The sequence below is a fragment of the Crocuta crocuta genome, unplaced genomic scaffold (assembly GCF_008692635.1).
Source record: "Crocuta crocuta isolate KB4526 unplaced genomic scaffold, BGI_CrCroc_1.0 scaffold374, whole genome shotgun sequence".
NCBI classification, from domain to species: domain Eukaryota; kingdom Metazoa; phylum Chordata; class Mammalia; order Carnivora; family Hyaenidae; genus Crocuta; species Crocuta crocuta.
The window spans coordinates 1433270-1457169 of NW_027532613.1; the positions used below are offsets into that span (position 1 = coordinate 1433270).

Here is a 23900-nt window from a genome sequence, read left to right on the forward strand (position 1 = left end):
TTCAGTCTTAGACATTAGCAAATATAGTCAATATCTGCAATAACCTGAAACTATCATTTCAAGGCCAAAACATTATAAAATATGTAGACACCAGAATTTCTTTAAAAGACTGAGCCAGAAGTTAATGACTTAAAAGTCAAGACTTTAACACTTAACGGGGCNCACCACTAACTTATTCTTTAAAACATATCCAAATACAATAAAACGTCTTTAAAAATACTCTCCAGGAGCAAATGAAAGCAAATATTGTGCTGGCAGTGTAGTGCCACTAAACACATGTGTTTGTTGAACACTTGAAATGTGGTTGTTGAAACCAAGGAGCTAATTTTTCCCCTCACGTAAACAGTCACATGTGACTCACAGCTATTCTGTTGTACAGCACGGCTCTGGAAGAAGAAAAATAATAGCTTCTCATTATTTTATACTAATGATCACATTTGCATTAGAGCATGTGAGATGGGGTGGAAAGCCTGTTGTAGAGTGAATAGACAAACTTGTGTATTCAGAGAAGAGCCATGGTGAAAAAACTGGACACTTTGTTGTATTAGAATTAGGATGAAGAAACGTGAAGTGGCCTCAGAGGGAAAATGCTTACTCATTTAAAGCAGATAAGAATGCAGTACATGGAAGAATGCATTTATCTTGAAGGTTTCCTTTAGGGGTTTCTGGCTAGCTCTCTCAGTAAAGCGTGTGACTCTTGATCCTGGGGTTGTGAGTTCGAGCCCAAGTTTGGTTATAGAGATAACTTTTTTTAAAAAGATTTTTTTTTGAAGTATTTAAAAAGAATTAGAGCTAGTGGGTAAGTTTGATACAAGAAAGAGCTTTCTAATGTGTGTTCCCTTGTTGAGAGGATCCCAGTCCTAACCTATGTGACTTGGCCATGGCACTAATGCTATGGTATTATCATTTCACTTCCTCTCACTAGGAAACACATTTCAAATGTGGAGTAACAACAGTTACTGTAGTAACAATGGTTCCAGTCTCAAGACCTTGAACATGTTAATGGGAAGAGTGAATTCTTTCATGCTGAAAGGAATAGTTAGAGACAAAGTTTATAAAGCCATTTCAGGTCCTCTGGAGGGCATCTCACCTCATAATCTTAGAGTCAGCAAGAAGCAGCGTTTCAGGATCTGTATGTTGACCTCGATACTTGTTTTTTGTCAATGCATTTGTGGGTTTTTGACCGTGATCTCCGATTCTTACTGGAATCCAAAGAACAACTGGTTACCAAATTCCAAGTCATTTTCTTAAGCAAGAAGACTTCTTTTATGATTTCACCAAGTTTTCTCCTACAGATAACGTTTTTTCTAAACTTAAATTATTTAGACTATTCGTTTCTGGGCATTGTATTTCTTACAATTGAATTATGAATGATGATCTACTATTCTGTCCTCACAGTACTAAAGACATTCCTTCAACTTTGGTTATCTCTTCATTGCAGCATTATTCACATTCACCCAAAAGTAGTAGAAACAACCCAAGTGTCTATTGACAGATGATGGATAAAGAAAATGTGTGTGTATAGATATATGTATAGATATAGATATAGATCTATAGATAGATGAAATATTATTCAGCCTTAAAAAAGGAAATTCTACCATGTGCCAACAACATGGATAAAACTTGATTACACTAAGTTGAATGAAATAAGCAGATACAAAAGAAAAATACTGTATAATTTCGCTTTATGAGCTATACTGAGAATAATCTAATTCATAGAGACAATAGAATAGTGGTTCTCAGGTGCTGGGGATAACCGAGAATGAGGGGTTAGTTTATGGACATAGTTTTTGTTTGGGATGATGCAAAGTTCTGGGGATAGATCATGATGTTTGCATAATATTGTGAATGTATCTAAATTGCACAGCCACTGATTTGTACACTTAAAAATTGTTTAAATGGGGACACCTGTGTGGCTCAGTCAGTTGAGTGTCTGACTTCAGCTCAGGTCATGATCTCACAGTCTGAGTTCGAGCCCCACGTTGGGCTTGCTGCTGTCAGCCCAGAAGCCACTTTGGATCGTCTGTCTCCCTCTCTCCCCCCCCCTCCCCCCGCCCCAAAAAATGAATAAACACTTACTTTTTAAAAAAAAATTTTTAATGTTTTTTATTTATTTCTAGGAGAGAGAGAGAGAGACAGAGTGAGCAGGGGAGGGTCAGAGAGAGAGGGAGATACAGACTCTGAAACAGGCTCCAGGCTCCGAGCTGGCAGTCAGCACAGAGCCTGACGCGGGGCTCGAACCCACGAACCGCGAGATCATGATCTAAGCGAAAGTCGAACGCTTAACCGGCTAAGCCACCCAGGCGCCCGGAATAAACACTTAAAAATGTTTCAGTGGTAATTTTTATGTTATATATATTTACTACATTAATTTGTTTTAATTTTATTTCTTTATTGTTGGATTACATTAAACCACCCTGGCAGTCTAAGTTAGGTCATCTATAGAGAATAGCTAGTACTCTTTTTCTACATTTTTCCTCTAGCAAATATAGTTTAAGAACATATTAATATGACTTCCAGTCACATAATCAGGTGGATGGGCATTATCATTAGTGCCATATGCAATAGTCATCTCCCAAACATTAATAATACCCACAGTGAGATGCACAAAAATATCCTTTATGATAAGATTTTGAACATATCCATGGAGATCACTAATCATCTCTGGTGTTTTCAGTTTTAAGGATTGCCTTGGTCTCTGGGCTTTGCAAGAACAGATGTTCAATGTTCAATTTGAACATTGATGGCCCTATGGATGAAAATCTTGACAGGAAAGGGTCTGAAGTACTGGCCTAGGATAATGACAATGGCTGTGTCATTGTCTGCGGCTACCCAATCAATTTCCCTTGGGATATAATTTTCGTCTTTCACGGAAAACAGATGTTTGGTAATAAATGGAGGACCATGCTTTTTCCACTGAATCAAAATGTCTTGTGGCATCCAGAAGCATATGTTTTAAAGACCCCAATTCTATGATGGTCAAAATATTTTAAGGCTGATGGAAAACAAATCAATAATTCTTTGTAACAAAATGAAAATACTTATATAATTTTTAAATGTACACATTTGTAAAATTCTAACCAAGATAATTTCTAACGATAATAGCATTACTGCCTATGGGAAGAAGAGACTTTTACCAGATGCATTGAAATCTTAACAAAATTTTTGAACTTTTTATTAGGGTTTAGAAAGCGGAAGAAAAAGGTTAATATTTATGGATGAAAAAATAAAACTTAACTTTATATTAAAAGCCCAAATCCAGATGTTTGGCAAATTAAAAAAAATAAACATCAGAAAAGAACTATAGTTATTTAAAAACAATCTCAGAAGTCAACTCCAATTTCAAAATAAAAATAAAATGCATACTTTTCACCACTTTTTGTGAGTAGTAAATCCATTGATGCAGTGTTGAATCTTCCACGAGGAAAATAAGTTTTCTCTTCAACTAGTCATTTATATTTTGTGTTTAGTTTAACTCCATCTACTTATAAAATGCTGTAATCTACTTTCTTTTTATAGTATGACCACTGGAGAAAGGAGTCTTCATTTCAGTCTGACTTCTGACTTTTTTTCCTATGCTCTCACTCTCCGAAAGTACAAATACCCACAGTAAACAATTTTTATTACCACAAATTATTCCTGAAACAAATTCCTCATTTTCTCCCTTTTCCTCTTTTCCCTCCACCCTTCTTGATTTATACTCCCCTCTTTTCCACAAATATTTATTTAACAAGATCATGTTAGAGGATGAATTAAGTCTCACTCTTGAATAATTTCACTAATAAATAGTTTATCCTGTAGTGGGGATAATTTCTTGTGCATTTGCAATGTTTTCCTCAGGCTTTACCTTGTCCCCAAAGCTACTCAACAGGCAGCCAAATCAGGAGGAAATACGTGGCCATGAAACAGCAGGACTCAGTAGCTCAGCTAAACATTATACCAATAGCATTGACCTTGCTAACTCGTAAATCTTCCCCTCAAACTCTTCTTCTCTGTGAAGAAATCTTGAACATGTTTATGAAGTCATGTCACACACATTGTTTTGTGTGCACCAGAATCAGGTTCTCAGGTTAAAGTTTCATTGTTGTGCCCAGGCTGAACATATTATCAGTGTGGTCTGATGAATGTAGAAAAAGGGAAGACTGTTACCTCTTTATTCTGAATACTTGACTATGAAAGTAGCCTCAGCTGTATTCATTGACTTCCTTCATGCTCTCACCCAAGTTAAGACTCAAATATTATTGAAGTATGCTTGATATAAAATGTTTTATTAATTTTGGTGTACAGCATAGTTATTCCACAATTCTATGCATTGCATACATAGAATGTATGTAACTATAGTCTTCACCTGTCACCGTACGTTGTTACAGTATTATTGATTGTATTCCCTATGATGTACTTTTCATCCCCATGTGTTATTTATTTTATAACTGGAAGTTTGTACCTCTGAATACCCTTCACCTATTTTATCCATCTCCCCAGCTCTATACACCTCTGGCAACCAATTCTTTGTTCTAAGAGTATGTTTCTGGTTTTCTGGAATTTTTTGTTTTGTTTTGTTTTGTTTTTGTTTTCGTTGGATTCCACACAAATGGTATTTGTCTTTCTGACTTCTCTCATTTACCACAATATCTTCTAGGCCCATCCATTTTGTTGCAAATGGCAAGATCCCATTCTTTTTATGGCTGAGTAATATTCCATTGTATTTATATATACTGTATCTCTCTTTCAATTCATCTTTTGATGGACACCTAGGTTGCTTTCATAACTTGGCTATTGTAAATAATGCTGCAATATATACAGAAGTGCATATATCTTTTTGAGTTAGTGTTTTTGTTTTCTCTGCATAAATACTCAGTATTGAAATTACTGGATTGCATGATACTTCTATTTTTAAGTTTTTGGGGAACCTCCATACTTCTTTTCCATAGTGGCTGCACCAGTTTGTATTCTCACCAACAGAGCACAAGTGTTCCCTTTTATCTGCAGCCTCACCAAAGCTGGTTATTTCTTGTCTTTTTGATTCTAGCCATTCTGACAGGTGTAAGGTGACATCTCCTTGTGGTTTTGATTTGAATTTCCATGATGTTAGTGATACAGAGGATCGTTTCATGTGTCTGTTGGCTATCTTTATGTCTTCTTTAAAAAATGTCTATTCCGGTCCTCTGCTCATTTTTTAATGGGATTTTTTTTGTTGTTACTTTGGTGTTGAGTTGTAAAAGTTACTGTTATATTTTAGATATTAACCCCTTATCAGATATATCATTTGCAAATACCTACTCTAATTCAGAAGGGTTGCTTTTTAATTTTGTTGATAGTTTCCTACAATGTGTGAAGCTTTTTTGTTTTTGTTTAATTTATTTAAATTCAAGTTAGTTAACATACAGTGTAGTATTTGTTTCAGGAATGAAAGGCAGTGATTCATCACTTATATGCATAACACCCAGTGCTCATCCCAGCAAGCGCCCTCCTTAATACCCATCACCCATTTAGCCCATCTTTCCACCCACGTCCCCTCCAGCAACCCTCAGTTTGTTCTCTGTATTTAAGGATTTCTTTTGGTTTGCCTCACTCTCTGTTTCTGTCTTCTTTTTCCTTCCTTTCCCCTATGTTCATCTGTTTTGTTTCTTAAGTTCCACATGTGACTGAAATCGTATGATATTTGTCTTTGTCTGACTAATTTTGCTTAGCATAATGCACTCTACTTCCATCCACATTGCTGCAGATGGCAAGATTTCCTTCTTTTTGATCGCCGAGTAATACCCTGTGTGTGTGTGTGTGTATACACATATTATATATATAATATATACACATATATATATATTTTTAAATCTTCATATCTTTTTATATCTTTACATATCTTTAAAAAAATTTTTAAAGTGAATCTGAAGCAGACTCCAGGCTCTGAGCTGTCAGCACAAAGCCTGATGCAGGGATCAAACTCATAGACCGCAAGAACATGACCTGAGCTGAAGTCTAACACCTAACTGACTGAGCCACTCAGGTGCCCCTATAACACATCTTCTTTATCCATTCATCAATTGCTGGACATTTGGGCTCTTTTTAAAGAAATGATACTATATTTTGTCAAATGCTTTTCCTGCATCTATTGAGAGGATCATATGGTTCTTATCCTTCCTTTTATTAATGTGGTATATCATGTTGATCAATTTATTTTGGTATAGTCCCAATACTTTTTTTTTTTTTTTTGCTTTTTCCCCTTCCCTGAGGAGACCTATGTAAAAATGTTAAAGATGATGTCAAAGAGATTACTACCTGTTTTCTTCTTGTAGTTTTATAGTTTCAGGTCTCACATTTAAGTCTCTAGTCCAATTTGAGTTTATTTTTGTGAATTCTGTGAGGAAGTGGTCCACTTTTATTCTTTTTCATGTAGCTGTCCAGTTTGCCCAGTACCATTTATTGCAGAGACTGTCTTTTTCCCATTATGTATTCTTACCTCCTTTGTCATAGATTAATTACATAAGTATGGGTATATTTATGGGTTCTTTATCCTGTTCCATTGATGTATGTGTCTATTTTTGTGTCAGTAGGATACTGTTTTGATTACTATAATTTTGTAGTACATCTTGAAATCTAGAATTGTGATACCTGAAGCTTTAGTCTTAAGATTATTTTGGCTATTCAGGGTCTTTTGTGCTCCATACAAACTTTAGAATTATTCTAGTTCTATAAAACATATATACTCACTATTTTGATAGGGATTGCATTGAATCTGTAAATTGTTTGGGAGTGATATGTACACTTTAATCAATTTGATGTTTTCAATCCATAAGCATGGAATATCTTTTTATATGTTTGTGAAATCTTCAGTTTCTTTCATCAATGTCTTATAGTATTTTTCTGAATACACTTATTTCATCTCCATGGTTAAGTTTATTCCTGGGTATTTTATTCTTTTTGGTAAAATTGTAAATGGAATTGTCTTCTTAATTTCTCTGACACTTTATTATTAGTGTATAGAAATGCAACCAATTTCTGTTAATTTTATATCCTACAACTTTACTAAATTCGTTTATTACTTCTAGTAGTTTCTTGGAGTCTACAGGATTTTCTATATACCATATCACATCATCTACAAATAGTGAGAGTTTTACTTCTTTGTTACCATTTTGGATGTTTTGTATTTCTTTTTCTTGTCTGATTACACTGTCAAGAACTTCCAGTGCTATGTTAAATAAAGGTGGTGAGAGTGGACATCTTTGTCTTATTCCTGATATTAGAGGAAAAGCTCAGCTTTACCATTGAGTATGATGTCAACTGTGGGTTTGTTCCATATGGCCTTTTTATGTTGAGGTAGGTACCCTCTAAATCCACCATGAGAGTTTTTATCATGGATATATGTTGAATTTTCTCAAGTGTTTTTCTGCATCTATTAAGATGACCACCTGGTTTTACTCCTTCTTCTGAATGTGAGATACATAACATTGATTTGCAAATATTGAGCAATTCTTGCAACCCTGGAATAAATTCCACTTGAGTATAGCAAATAATCCTTGTGGTTTTTTTTACTTCAATGTAGTTGACACAATGTTCCATTAGCTTCACATGCATAACAACATAGTGGTTCAACAATTCTATATGTTCAGCTATGATCACCACAAGTATAGCCACCATTGTTCACTATGCAACACAATTAAAACACCATTGACTATATTCCCTATTCTATACCTTTAATCCCAAGATTTATTTATTCCTTAACTGGAAGCCCGTACCTCCCACTCCCCTTACTCTTTTTGACCATCCCCTCACCTCCAGCAACCATCAGTTTGTTCTCTCTGAGTCTGTTTATGCTTTATTTTATTTTTTGTTCATTTGTTTTGTTTCTTGGATTACACATGTAAGATAGATTATATGATATTTGTCTCTCTGCCTTATTTCAGTAGTGTGATGCTCTAAGTCTATCCATGTTGCTACAAATAGCAAGAGCTCATTCTTTTTTCATGCCTGGGTAATATCTCACTTTATTTATATACCACAACATCATTATCCATTCATCTATCAATGAACACTATGGTTGTTGCCTCGATAACTTGGCTATTGTAAATAATGCAGCAAAAAAAAAAAAAAAGTCTTCAAATTAGTGTTTTTTATTGTTTGGAGGTAAACACCCAGTAGTGGAATTACTGATTCATATGGTAATCCAATTTTTAATTTTTGAGGACTATCCATACTACTTTCCAAAGTAAATGTATCTATTTACATTCCCACCAAAAATACACAAGTGTTTCTTTTTTCTACATACTTGTCAACACTTGTTTTTTCTTATATTTCTGATTTGAGCCATTCTGACAGGTGTAAGGTGATATTTAACTGTAGTGTTGATTTTCATTTGCCTTAATCAGTGATGTTGGGTATCTTTTCATGTGTCTGTTGGCCATCTGTATGTCTTTTTTAGGAAAATGTCTATTTAGGTCCTCTGCCCATTTTTTAATCAGATTATTTGTTTTGTTGTTGAGTTTTGTAAGTTCCTTATATATTCTGGATATTAACCCCTAATAAGTTATATCATTTGTAAATATCTTCTCCCATGAAGTACACTGCCTTTTCATTTTGTTGATTTTCTTTCCTGTGCATAAGCTTTTTATTATGGGGTACTCTCAATAGTTGATTTGGTGGGGTTTTTTTTGTTTTGTTTTTTTGTCTTCGCCTGAAGAAACCTATCTAGAAAAATGTTGCTAAGACTGATGTCAAAGAGATTACTGCCTGTTTTCTTATAGGAGTTCAATGGTTTCAGGTCTCACATTTATATTTTTAATCCCTTTTAGTTTATTTTTGTGTATGGTATAGAAAATGGACCAATTTTATAATAACGTAGCTGAAAGAAACCAAGAAAACAACCCCATTTAAAATTGCAACAAAAAATAAAATACCTAGAATTAAACTTACCCAAGGAGATGAAAGACCAGTACCCTGAAATCTGTAAAACATTGATTAAAGAATTGGAAATGATACAAATAAAGGGAAAAGTATTCCATGCTCATGATTATAATAATTAATATTGTTTAAATGTCCATATTACCACAAATAATTTACAGATTTAATGCAATCCCTATCAGAGTTACAATAGCACTTTTCATGGAACTAGAAATTCTAAAATTTGGAGCATAGAAGACCCTGAATAGCCAAAGCAATCTTGAGAAAGAAGACCAAAACTGCAGGTAGCACAATCTCAGATGTAAAAATATACTAAAAAGGTATAGTATTCAAAACTGTATTCTACTGGCTCCAAAGTAAATAATGTAGATTAGTATAACAGGATAGAGATCACAGAAATAAACCCAAATTTGTACGGTCAGTTAATTCATGACAGAAGAGACAGGAATATGCAATGGGGAAAAGACCATCTCTTTGATAAGTGGTACTGGAAAAATCTGACAGCTATACACCAGAGAGTGATTTTTAAAAATGTATCATTGAATTTGCTTTGCCAATATTAAGAATTTTGCATATATTTTGATCAGGGATATTTGCTATCACGGTAATGCCAGACAGGTAGATTGAGTTTGGAAACTTTCCTTCCTCTTCTACTCTTTGGACTACTTTGAGGAGACTAGGTACTCTCCTTTAAATGTTTGGTAGAATTCACCTGTGAGACCATTTGGTCCTGGGCTTTTGTTGATTGAGAGTTTTTTATTATAAATTCAACTTTGTTGCTAGTAATCATTCTGTTTGAATTTTCTATTTCTCTCCAATTTTTCTGAAGTATGTTTCAAGGAATTTACCCATTTGTTTCTAGTTGTCTAATTTGTTCACACACAATTTTTTTAAGTTTATTTTGAGAGAGGGAGGGAGGGGAGGGAGAGAGAGAGAAAGAGAGAGAGAGAGAGAGAGAGAGAAAGGATGAGGGGGAAAGGGGAGAAGAGAGAGAGAGAATACCAAGCAGGCTCCATGCTGTCAGCACAGGGGGTTCAATCTCACGAACTGTGAGACCATGACAGCTGAAATCAAGAGTCAGAAGCTTAGCTGACTGAGCCACCCAGGTGATCCTGTTCACATGCAATTAATAGTATTCTTTTTTTTTAATGTTTTTATTTATTTCTGAGAGAGAGAGAGAGAGAGACAGCCTGAGCAGGGGAGGGTCAGAGAGAGAGGAAGACACAAAATCTGAAACAGGCTCCAGGCACTGAGCTAGCTGTCAGCATAGAACCCGACGCGGGGCTCGAACCCACAAACCGGTAAGATCATGACCTGAGCAGAAGCTGGATGCCTAACCGACTGAGCCAGTCAGGTGCCCCAATTAATAATATTCTTATAATCCTTTCTTTATCTGTGGTATTGATTCTTATTTCTCCCCTTTAATTTTTTATTTGATTTGAGTCTTCTCTCACTTGTTCTTGATGAATCTATCTAAAGGTTTATCAATTTTATGTATCTTTTCAAAGAATCAGCTTTTAGTTTCATTGATCTTCCCTATTTTTTTTGTAGTTTCAACTTACACTCTGAACTTTATTATTTCCTTTCTTCCACTGATTTTGAGCTTTGTTCTTCTTTTCTTTAGTTCCTTGAGATGTAAGGTTAGATTGTTTATTTTTAAAGTTTTAGACAACATAGAGTGCAATATTGGTTTCCAGAGTAGAATGTATCACTTACATACAATACCCAGGCCTCACCACAAGTGCTCTCCCAAATACCCATCGCCCATCTAGCTCCTCTCCCACCCGTCTCCTATTTTAGATTTTTGTTTTATGTGGTATAGACCTGTATTGCTATAAACTTTCCCCATTGAACCGCTTTCCTTGTGCCCCAAAGATTTTGGACCATTGTTTCCATTTTCATTTGTCTGCAGGTATTTTATTTCCACTTTGATTTCTTCATTAATCCATTGGTTGTTTAGTAGCATGTTGTTTAGCCTCTGTGTCTTTGGGTTTTTGCCTGTTTTTTTCTTGTAATTGATTTCTCATTTCATATTTTGATCAGAAAAAAAGTGCACACTGCTAGGAATTTACCCAAGAGATACAGAAATGCTGAGGCGTAGGAGCACATGTACCCCAATGTTCATAGCAGCACTCTCCACAATATGGAGAGTGCTGCTCTCCATATTTCCAAAACATGGAAAGAGCCTAAGTGTCCCTCAATGGACGAATGGATCAAGAAGATGTGGTTTATCTATACCATGGAATACTACATGGCAATGAGAAAGAATGAAATCTGGCCATGTGTAGCAACATGGATGGAACTTGAGGGTGTTATGCTGAGCGAAATAAGTCAGGCAGAGAAGGACAGATACCATATGTTTGCACGTATAGGTGGATTAGGAGGAACTTGACGGAGGAACAAGGGGGAGAAGAAGGGGGGAAATGGTAGGGGAAAGGTAGAGAGGCAAACCATGAGAGACTCTTGAATGCTGACAAAAACTGAGGGCTGATGGGTGTAGGGGGGGAGGGGGGAATGGGCATGGAGGAGGACACTTGTGGGGATGAGCACTGGGTGTTACGTGGAAACTAATTTGACAATAAACTATTTGTAAAAAAAGTGCACAATATGATTTCAATCTTAAATCTATTGAGACTTGTTTTATGGCCTAATATGTGATCTGTCCTATAGAATATTTTATGTGCACTTGAAAGAAATATGTATTCTGCTGTTTGCAGATAAAATGTCCTGTATGAATCTGTTAAGTCTATCCAATGTAATGTGTCATTCAAAGTCCCTGCTTCTTTATTGACTTTTCTGTCTGAATGATCCATCCATTGCTAGAAGTATATTGTTAAAGTCTTGTGCTAGTATTGTGTTACTGTCAATTTCTCCATCTGTCTGTTAATAACTTATTTATGCATTTAGATGCTCCTACATAGGTGTCTCTGACATAGGCATTTATAGTTTTTATAATTCTCTTGTTGGAATAATCCTTTTATCATTATGTAATGCCTTTCTTTATCTCTGGTTACAGTTTTTGTTTTAAAGTCTATTTTGTCTGATGTAAATATTGCTATCACAGCTTTTTTCTTCTTTTTTTGCTTCCATTTACGTGGAATATTTTTATCCAGCCCTTAAACATTCAGTCTGCATATGTCTTTAGGTCAGAAGGGAATCTCAAGTAGGCAGCATATACATGAGTTGTGTGTGTTTAATCACTCAACCACACTGTGTCTTTTGATTGGAGCATTTAGGCCATTTAACATTTAAAGTAGCTATTGATAGGTATAAATATTGCCATTTTGTTGTGGTTTTTGTAGTTCTTCTGTTGCTTTCTTCTTCTCTTGCTCTCTTCTCTGTTTTGATGACTTTCTTTAGTGTTCTGCTTGGATTACTTTCTCATTTTCTGTGTATCTAATAATAAATTTTCATTTACAGTTACCGATGGTTCATATGAAACATCTTATGTATATAGATATCTACATGAAGTTGATGACCACTTAAATTTAAACACATTCTGGGGCACTTGGGTGGCTCAGTTGGTTGAGCTTCTGACTTTTGATTTCAGCTCCGGTCATGATTTCATGGTTCATGGGTTCAAGCTAACTTCAAGCTCTGTGCTGACAGCATGGAGCCTGCTCAAGATTCTCTATCTCCTTCTCTCTCTGCCCCTCCCCTGCTCACTCGCCTTGTCTGTCTCTCAAAATAAACATTTTAAAAAATTGAACGTATTCTAAAAGAACTACATTTTTACTGCTCCCTCCATGTTTTATATATCGGTCATTTTACATCTTTTTACTTTGTGTATCCCTTGAGTAACTTTTGTACTCCTACCTGATTTTATTATTTTTAAGTTTTAATCTCCATACTGGCTTTATAAGTGATTATTTTACATTTACTATGTTTGCTTTTACAGTGAAGTTTTTTTTTCTTTCATAATTTTCTTTTTGGCCTTTTCTTTCCATTTCAAAAATTCCCTTTAACATTTCTTGAAAGGCAAATTTAGTGATAATGAACTCCTTTAACTTTTACTTGTCTGGAAATCTCTTTATCTCTCCTTCAATGCTGATTGATGATCTTGTAGGCTATTTTTTTGTTGCAGGCTTTTTCCTTTCAGCACTTTGAAGGTACCATGCAACTCCTTTCTGGCCTGCAAAGTTTCTACTGAAAAATCAGTTTATAGCTTTATGGGGTTTCTCTTGTATATAACTAGTTTCTTTGTTCTTGCTGCTTTTAATATTCTCTTTATCTTTGATTTTTGCTTTTTTCTTTTTTTCTTTATTTTTGAGAGAGAGAGAGAGAGAGAGTGCACAAGCATGAGTGAGTAAGGGGAATAAAGAGAGGGGGACAGAGGATCTGAAGCAGGCTCTGCACTGATAGCAGGGAGTCCAATGTGGGGCTCAAACTCATAAACCATGAGATCATGACCTGAGCCACCCAGAATTTTTACTTTTTTTTTCTGCACCAATACTTCATATTTTGACCAAAAATAGATCCTGGGAGAAAGTGCAAAATGCAAAATCAAATGACCAAAAAATGCTGAACAAACAGCATTATTAATATACAAAATATTTATATTACTGAACTAGTAACAGTTGATATTCTCCATGTTTGTAAAACTTTGGAACCACATAACCGATTTGTTAAATCTAGTCCATGCCAGCTTCCAAACACCAGAAAAAAATTTTTGGTTCGCTTTATTCTTCGATGCCTCATCAAAATTTTCTACAAGACCTATAACATCATCCTCCTCCTCATCATCAATGTCTTCTGGTTTTGGTGCTTTGCTGTCCAACACTTGCCGAAGGAACTGTTCAGCTAACTTCTCAAGACTGGTTAAGCTGTCAGCACCAAACTGACTTAATATTCCAGGAAGCATTTCTGTGATTGGTTTGGCTTCTGCATGATCAGTAATTGCAAAGGTTTTAGAAGAAAGAGAAGCTTGGACTTTGTGATTGTTGAAAAGAATAACTGTCCCATCATCTTTAATCATGTTCACCTCTTCAATACCAGCAGCATTATTCACAGCCAGTTTTTTTAGAGAACGCTGAAGTTTTTTGTCATCAGCTATAGCTATTCTATGTACCACCTTCTTCTTTGAGCTGTACCCTTGCCCCCTATCTTGAGCTAAGTTTGGCTAACTTCTTGATTCATACTGTTGGTAAATTTGAGGGTCCCCCCTTAAAAGCAGAGTTCAGTTTTTGGCATTCAGTAAAACCTGAAGCAGGGAGGGTTCTCCAACACTAGCACATGGCAGGAGCAAGATGGCTGCCTCCTTTACTTTTTAAATTATGTGTCTTGGTATGGACCTCCTTGGGCTCATCTGTTTAGAACCTGGATATCTGTTACCTTCCCCTGTATTATAGAAGTTTTCAGCTATTTATTTAAGTTTTCTGCCCACCCTCCCTACCTCCCTCTCTCTCTCTGTCTCTTTCTCTCTCTCCAGAGATCTCTGTACTTGGAACGTTATTATGCTTGGTGATGTCACATAGTCCCTTAATGTATTCTCATTTTTTAATTCATTTTTCTTTTCAGCATGGTTGGTTTCCACTATCCTTTCTTCTATATCAATGATCTATTCTTCTGCATCCTCTAATTTGCTATTGATTTCCTCTGGTGTATTTTTATTCAGTTATGTATTCTTCAGCTCTGACAGGTTGTTTTTTATATTTTCTATCTCTTTGTTGAAGTTTTTCCTCAGTTTACCAACTCTTCTGTCAAGTCCAGTGAGTATTTTTTATGGCCATTACTTTGAACTCTTTTAACAGGCATATTGCTTATCTTTCATTTAGCTCTTTTTCTATGATTTTTTTCTTGTTCTTCATTCAGAACATAGTCTTCTGTTTCTTCATTTTGTTTATCTTTCAGTTTGTTCCAGCTATGTCTACTGATCTTGAAAGCAGTGGCCTTGTATAGAAGGATTCCTTTGGTGCTCTGTAGCATAATCCCCTTTGGTCACCACAGGTAGGCCCTCCATGGATTTCCCCTATGTAAGCTACATATAGCATCCTGTTATGGCTGAGTTGTAATTGCTGTAAGGATGCTGAGTGGTTAAGCTGACCCTCTTACAGCCCTACTTGCTGTAATCAGCCACCTTGCTTGTTGTAGGAGAACTGGGCAGCCACGTTTGCTCTTTGTGCTGTTAAGAGGCTCAGCTGCAGACCCACTGGTGGTAAGACCAGACCTCAGTCTATCTGTTTGCCATTATCCACTGTGACAGCTGTGGGTGCATCAAAGAACAGAGCTTGCTCCCTGAAAAGCCAGGTGAGAAGCCCAGTTGCGGGGACTAGAAGGTGCTGGTGTATCAGGTTAGTTTCCCACATCCACAGGGCAGGATGCCCTGCCCACTGGATGTGATAGGGTGCTTTGGAGATAGGGTGAGGAGTTAGGTGAGGCAGGTCTACAGGGTAATGCTGGGGAGGGGCATGAAGTGCTAGCAAGGTGAAAGAGAGTATTAGAACTGGCTCCAGCAAGCATTTGGCTATCTAGGCTGGAGGAGGGTAAGAAAAATGGCACTCACAAGCACTTTCATTCCTGTAGAAAGCTCCTGCAGACCCTTGCCCTTCTCCAGCATGCATCCTAAAATTAGTCAATAAATCTCTTTCACATATACTCCATACACTTTTCAAACTGCTGCTCCTGTACTACGTCTCAGGCTGAGTTATTTAGTGCTAGCTCTTTAAGGGATGAGTCTCAGTTTCCTATTGCCACTGACTCTCCTGGAGTTAAATCCTGATGATTTTCTTTCTTTTTCTTTTTAATTTTTTTAACATTTATTCATTTTTGAGACTGAGAGAGAGAGAGAGCATGAGCGGGAGAGAGGCAGAGATGGAAGACACACAATCTGAAGCAGGCTCCAGGTTCTGAGCTGTCAGTACAGAGCCCATTCTGGGGCTCGAACCCACAGACTGCAAGATGATGACCTGAGCTGAAGTTGAAGTTGGATGCTTAACCCTGAGCCACCCAGGCACCCCTAATCCTGCTGATTTTCAAAGCCATATACTACAGGGACTGGGTTTCTCAGTGCAGGTCCTCAGGACCAGGGATGTCTGATGTGGAGTCTGCTTCTCTTGTTCCTCCATGTGTGTGATGTCCCTCCCATTTGTGGTCAGTTGTACCTGGAGGTTTGGTTTCCAACTGAATCTGTACCTCTCCTACCATTTTTGATGTGGCCTTTTCTCTACAACTAGCTATGGAAAATCTGTTCTGTCAGTCATCAGATTGTTTTTGGAGTTAGTTGCAATGTGTATAGTTGTTGCCTCATTGTGTCTGCGATGAGGTGATTTTAGGATTTTCCTAATCCACCATCTTTCCTCTTTCAAGATTGAAGTCAGTTATATATTTTGGCACTTAGGCAACATATCTTTTTTGTCAGCTACCTACATTGTTGGGATTTGTAGTATATGTTTAGGCAATTAAATTTATGCATACTGAATTATATCAGACTTATAAATGGCTCCAAAAATAACAATCTGGCAAGAAACTGCCTGGTTGCATTAGAAATTATGGTCCAGGAAATAAGGAAACCACAGAGGTGTAAAGAGGCCTCAAGTTGCTTCAAGTCTAAGAACATTTTTGGGTGTAATAGTTGGGCATGGATGATGGTTGCCATGGCAGGGATAAGGGATCTGTTTTTTACATAGCCTGAGCTTTCAGCGGGTCCATGATTTATTTATATGTTCTCCACAGAGTTTCACAAAGTTCTTTGCCCACAGTAGGCCCTCAGTAAACATTTGCTGAATATATGAAAAAGGGGCAATTATAACCATTGATTGTTATAATGAAAGCCATTCATTTGCTTTTCTGAAATTCACTTAAATTCCAGTATAGCAGAACCATCACTTTTATGAGTGAGATGGCTTTGTGTTGACCACTGAATTTCCTGTGATAAAATGAAAATATCCACAGAAATTTCTAGTTCATAGAACTTTAATTGAGATGGGTTGACTGCAACAGATATGAGAAGCCACCAAATAAATTTTCTAATTCTGTAGCCTATCTGAGACATTTTCACATTACCCAATTATTGGATTTTTAGGAATAAATCTTAAGTTTAAATAAAAATAACTTGTACATTTTGAGAGCAGACAGCTGAAATTAAGGGTTGCTTTGACATTTAGATCTGACTCAGGATTAATATTGGTTTAAATTGATAAGAAAATAATTTCTAAGAATAAAATTCCTCCTGTAAAAACCAAGATGACTGATACTCTTTGTCCCAGGAAATGAAGGATTGAAATGGTTAATGTGAAAGAAATTTCTCAAAGTAAAAATGTCATTTAAATGGATAAATTGTGAACATGGCAAGCAACAGCACAATAGACTTACTATTACGTGGTAAGACCTCAGTGTAAGTTCTTTATCATTTCAACCCCCATGTTTGATCTTCAAATAAAAAAAAGGGAAAATAAATTATCCTGATATCTGCCCATAAAGTAAAAATGAATCACTGGTTTCATTTTGATGAGATTGAGCCACTCTTAACTCTCTATAAATGGTTTATTTTCCTTTGCTTTGATATATTTAAGATATTCTGAGAAAGTAAATGGGTCGGGATTCTGGAAAATCATTCTCCTGGTGAGGGCAGGGATCCAAAGATCCAGAGAGAGACGTGGAATTAATCAAACATAGGTCTTTGGTTTTATCTTCTAAATGATTGTCTACTGCAAGCCAGCCTTTCCATCTTTACCACCTGTGGTAATTCAGACCTTCATCAACATTTTCGTATGCCAGTACTTCTCAAAATTGAGTGTACATCATGATTATCTGGAGAGGTTATTACAACTCAGATTACTGAACTATATCTCCAGGGCTTCTGGTTCAATAATTCTGGGGCAGTTGAAGAGATAGCTAAACCCCGTATTTATAGCCTCATTAATTCACAATAGCCATGATATGGAAAGAACCTAAGTGTCCACTGCTGGATGAATGAATAAAGATGTAGTCAATATATACAATGAAATATCATTCAGCTTTAAAAAAGAAAGAAAGCTTGCCATTGACAATAACATGGATAAACCTGAAGAACATTATGCTAAGTGAAATAAGTCAGATACAGAGAGACAAGTTTCACTTGTATATGAAATCTAAACAAGTCAAATTCATAGAAACAGTAGAATGGTAGTTGTCAGAGTTTTGGGGGTGGGAGAAATGGGGAGATGATGGTTAAGTGTATAAACTCTCATTTATAATATGACTAAGCTCTGGGGATCTAATGTACAGTGTAATAACTATTGTTAACATAGGTTTGAAATTGGCTGTGAAAGCAGATCTTAAGTGTCCTTACAAAACACATGCACACGTGTGTACACACACACACACACACACACACACACACACACAGGAGCACCTGGCAGGCTCAATCAGTAGAGCATGTGTCTCTTGATCTCAAGATTATAAGCCCCACATTGGGTGTAGAGATTACTTAAAAATAAAAAATAAAACACACACACAAATGCAAACTATGTGAGGTGATGGATATGTTATTCAACTTGATTATGGTAACTATTCTGCAATGTATATGTATATCTAAATATCTTATTGTATACCTTAATGTATAAAATGTCCATCATACCTCAATAAAGCTGAAAAGAAACAGTTTTGAGGTGAGATCCAAGAATTTGGATTTCTCACAAACTTTCAAGTGAAGCTGAAGCTACTGATCCAAGGTCATTACTTTGAGAACCTCATTCTAAGTTATTATATGTCTGCTCCTTAGGTTTGTCCCACCTAAAAACATCCTCTGTGATGCCTGTTTTTCCCTAGACAATATTTCCATGACTTTCCATCATCAACTACAGGATAAGGACCAAATTCCTTGACTTGCTTACAACCTTCTATGAATGTCCACTTGTCCAGCCCCTTATTCATGCACTTTTGACCTTCACAAGATCTCCAGAGGCTATTTTCTGTACTTTGTCATATCCTTGAGTATAGAACTTAGGTCAGTCTTATTCATTATAATGTTTTAATTGCCTAGCACAGTGAACTTCACCTCAAAGTATATAGGTCTTCTGAATTAAGATGGTGACTATATCTAGTCAACTGAATTCATTCCATCCACATAAAATACATCTAGGGAAAGGAAGGATTTCCAGGGCCAGAGCCACAGAGACCTCCAGAAAGGACAAAGGAAGTCATGAGAGTAATAATCCCCTCATCAAGGACACCATAGGGCTGCAGAAGCGAGGGGTCAGGGCCTCTGGACAGTGACAGCTGCATGGAGTGGTGGAGTCATGGGAGATAGTGCTATAGCTTCTTAACTTTAGAATAAAGTAGATTGAGGTGAAGGTTCTGACTGCTTCTTGCTTGGTGCAACTTACTTTGGCCAAGCTCTTTAATATATCTGTGCTGAAATTTCCACATATGTGAAATAAGCCTAATAGTCACTCCAGATTGTTTTTACTGAGGATTCTGTCAGACATATCTTTGGCACAAGGTTAAAATTTGTCTCAGTGGGGAACCTTGATTTCTGAAATTTGAAGCATTTATTCTCCCCCATCTATTCAAAGTAAAGTTGAAGTTGTCAAGAGACAACCTTGTGAATTTGATTACCAAAGTCACTTTGGGACATTAAAAATAGGATAAAAAGGGATACCTGGGTGGCTCAGTTGGTTTAGACATCCAACTTCAGCTCGGGTCATGATCTCATGGTCCGTGAGTTCGAGCCTGATGTCAGGCTATGTGCTGATAGCAGAGCCTGCTTGGGATTCTGTGTCTCCCCCTCTCTCTCTGCCCCTCCCCTGCTTGTGTGCACTTGCTCTCTCTTGCTCTCTCAAAAATAAACACTTCAAAATCTATATAGTAAAAAATATATATTTATGATATGACATTCATGTCAATGTGTCTTATTAAGTATGCCTATATATATATATATATAATATATGCATATTACATTTAAGAAGGGGGTCTGTAACAGACCATGACAGAAACTGAAAATTTGTCAACACCTGTGTTTCCTGTATGAAGTCTTCTCAGGTGGCAACCCCTTATTTTCTCATCATGATTATCAATAAAAATATTAAAAATTAAAAATACATTTATATTTTTAACTTGGAAGAAGTGAGCATTTGAGGAGGTAGATTCAGTAACTAGGGATGAGAGGGAGAACACCAGGGAGAAACTGTATTTACTATGTGACAAATGAAAGAAAACAGCTTAATCCTTGGACTTATGGGAAGGAATGATGTCCTAGAACCTGACTTGGGCCTAATAATGGGAGTTCAATGATAAAATGATCTACAAGAGTTCTTGGATATGGAATCAACTGTGAAGCCAGCTATTCACCTGTGAGGAAACCTATCTGTATTTCCATGCAATAGGAGAAAAAAACTGGACATTTTTAATAAAGCTTGGAATCCAGAAGTAAATGTGTGTATTGGAAAGTGAAACAGGGTCGGGCAAATTGTCATAAGTATAGTCCACTTTAGAAGCATGATTGAACCAAAAATACATGCAGACCTTCTGGACCAGGAATTTAGGATTTCCTGAGAACAAGGGAGGAGAGTGTGTAGGAGAGTTCCCCCAACCCAGGCTGCAGTGATGACCTCAAGAGGGAGCTGTATGTGGCCAACAGGGAAAATGGAATCAGCACAGGTAGACTCTGCTGTAGAGTTAAAACATGACCTTCAAAATGAAAAGGAATCTACATCTCCATATTTATGCTTCCTTTCATTTTTTTTTTTAAGTCCAATCTCTTTTGTCTGAGCCATAGGATAAAAGAATTGTTCCACATCTTGATCAGGAAAACAAAAAAGTGAAGGTGACATAGCGTGAAAGGGAAATCTTGTAGAAATGTAGGGTCAGTTGTGCCCTGCTCTCTGCCCTGGTATCGTCATAATGTTGGAAATGGAGTTGAACTTACATTTCTAGGATACTATATTATTCCACTTGCTTTTCTGAACTCGCGTCACAAAAAGGCCTTTCTATAGCAGCAATGACCAAACTGTGGAACCAAAGTCTTTTAAAATGATGTAACTATTTCATGTTCAAATAATTTTGAAGTTCTGTCTTCTATCCCCACTTGAAGAGATAGATACTAAAGTTACTGAAAAGGCCAGCTGAAAATAAACCTATTTAATTATTTTCCCAGATTGTATTTCACTTTTTTTCCATTCAGCAGTTGAGAACCTTCCAGGTGTTAGGCATTGCTGGGCTATGAGACAAAGTGGTGACTCTCAATAGCTTCCTATCATATATAGATGGCCTCTGAGCTCTGCCTACCCATCTGACCTCCTTGATCCCTCATTCATTGCATTCCAGCCTCAGTGGTTCCCTTCACCATTTCTGAAACATTCTGGTATGTTCTCACCTCAGTTCATATACCCTCTCTTGGGAATGGTATTTCCCCAAAAATTCATCTGGCTCAATTCGTCACTCCATTCAAGGTGTTGTTCAAGTGACCCATTCTCAGTTTAGTGTCCAAAACAGGCCTCACCAGCCTTTTCTAAAATCGCATTCACCATTTCATTAACATTCTTTATTCTGGTGACTTTATTACAAACTTGTTTGTTGTCTTTTTACCCCACTAGAATGTAGAATTCCAAATATCCAATGTTGCAGACTTTGAGTCTGGAGTTCTCTCTTGTCCAGCAAGAAAGCATATGCAAAATTAAATGTGAGAGAGGCTAATGTCTGGGAGGAGACAAGAGCCCCGAGTAAGGGTCCTTGCTCTGTTTTTATTAGGATCAGAAGGCTTGCAATGTGATGGACATGCAGAAAGAGAAAAGGAAACCGTGATCATCAATTCATGCGTGTGAGAAAAAGGGAGTTTCAAAGATTTGTCGTGTTAGGGATTTGGGTCAATAGGAAACAAAATCTTGGTGTAAGCACTGAAGTGCTGAGTCTGTTTATCTTAACTTGCCTTAACTAGGGGTTAAGACAGAGCCTGCTATCTTAGTGTCAACAAGGCACCTTTTTTTTTTTTTTTTTTTTTAAATTAGCTCTGCTCTGGGCCTCAGCAGTCTATGGCCCTGTTTATCTGCTTACCTATTCTTGACCTCTGGTCCTGTGAAAGCAGCTTTCTGCTCTTGTACTATGTTGGATGTTCTTCCTCCCTGTTTACCTAATCTTGAATGCTTTCATTCAAAGCCTCGTTAACCCATTAGTGCAAGCCCAGGGAATTCCCAAACCTATTTCCCACAATTCAGAGCTATGTCTGAAACATAGTAAGTCCTAACTATTTAAAAATTGAATAAATAAATGGCAAAAAAAAAAATGGTTATGGCTATTGACTCACAGAGCTTACAATTCAGCAGAAGATATAAAAATAGGTGTGTGATTTAATAGTATAATGGGCATTATCATTGGGGAAAACCAGAATGTATTGAAAGAATATGGGACTAGCACTTTACCCAAACATGAAGGAGATGCTGTTTAAACCAAGACTTGTAAAATATCAGTTGAAAGAGCACATGGTCCATTTGTGAAACAAAAGTTTAGCTTGTCTGACAGAGCAAGGCAGCACAAGGGTGAGACAAACAAGCTTCAGAGCTAGGCAAGTCCTTGTAAACATTAAAGAGTATGGATTTCACCCTCCGAGCAATGGGGTCATATAAAGGATTTTAAGCAAGGAAAAGTAAAAGTCATCCAGATTTTAGAAACCTTAGTTTGAAGACAGTAGATTGAAGGAAACAAGACTGTGGACAAGGAAGCCAGCTCTGGGATTGTGCAATAATCTAATTGAGGTACAATGATAGCTTATCCAAAGATAAAGGCAACAGCAATGGAGTGAAATGGCTGGGTTCAGGAGCTATATGGGAGGTACAATTCATAGGATTGGGTGATTTATTTAATGTATGGGGTGAAGTAGATTAATGATAGCATTCATCCCCTCCTTTTTTTTTCTTTTTACATGGCATCTATTAACTTTCTGTAGGATTAGTGTTCAATAGAATATGTGATAGAAAATACTGATCTCTTAAAAAGTTACCAAATATGGAAGTATTATAAACCAATGTAAAGTGCTTCATTCATTATACTCCTTAAAACTATGGGTATAGAGATGACCTGTATGAGGTCTGTGAGTATACTCACAGCTGAACTGAATCTGAGTAATAGATAGAATTATAACCAAATCCACATTCATTTGACATTAGGGAGCTTGATTAGGAGAAGTTTCTAGGGAGAGTTGGTCTGAACCTAAGCCTACCTCTTTGTATCACCTACCGTATATGATGGCCTGTTACCTGTGGAAAAGACTTTGTTTTTCCTTTCTGAGATAGCAAATATTTCCACTGCTGGTGGTCAGATGGGTCAGGCCTCACAGGGAACACGTGGAGGCCTCATACAGTAGAAGGCTTCTTGTCTTCATAGTCCAGGTCTTCACACAGTTCAGCACTTGAGTTCAGGGTCAGACCACACAGAGAACTAGGAAGTGCCATTGTCAAACTGGCCTGTGGAAATCACCTTGTCATAGCCTTGATTCCTTGCCCTCCAGAGAGCTGACACCCCTTCACTGGGGTGGATGAGCAGGAGACAGAGAGATCCAGCCCTCCCAGAAGAAAATGAAGCTGACAAGATAGGTGGTGTTGTTGAAGTCTGTCACCTTTTCTGAAGCCTTCAGGGGTAGGGAGGACATCCTGGTCCTCAGGAAATCTCCACCATATATCTTCCTGTATCTGAAGTGGTCTTTCGCCTCCATTAGGATGTCTAGCTGATCCCCATGGAGTAGACATCTTGAGGATGGAGGATGGCGGCTGTGCTGTGTGTCACACTGGTCATGGTGGTCATGCGGGTGAAAGGTCTGGGTCAGATCAGCTGATTTACTTTCTCTGATTCCCTTTATTCTCAGCTCAGTCTGTTAGTGAAACTGGGGGATTCAGTGCTACTTCAAGATGTAAGGACTTGCTTAAGATGTTCCATTGATCCAGGGCAGTAAGGTTTCTCACACTGAACAAGAACTGAAGTATTAAGGGAAAAGGAATGTGCTATCAACAAATAATATGGTTTGCTTTCAGTATAAATTATTATGGTCTGACTTACACACATTTCAATTGGTGTAAACACCTATCAAAAATGGATTC

General features: G+C 37.0%; 2 pseudogenes; both read right to left on the reverse strand.

The window, feature by feature from the left end:
• Positions 1–2479: 2479 nt before the first annotated feature.
• On the reverse strand, positions 2480–23671 carry LOC144245130 (NXPE family member 2-like; annotated as a pseudogene).
• Positions 13463–13939, reverse strand: LOC144245127 (transcription factor BTF3 homolog 4 pseudogene; annotated as a pseudogene).
• Positions 23672–23900: the final 229 nt, after the last annotated feature.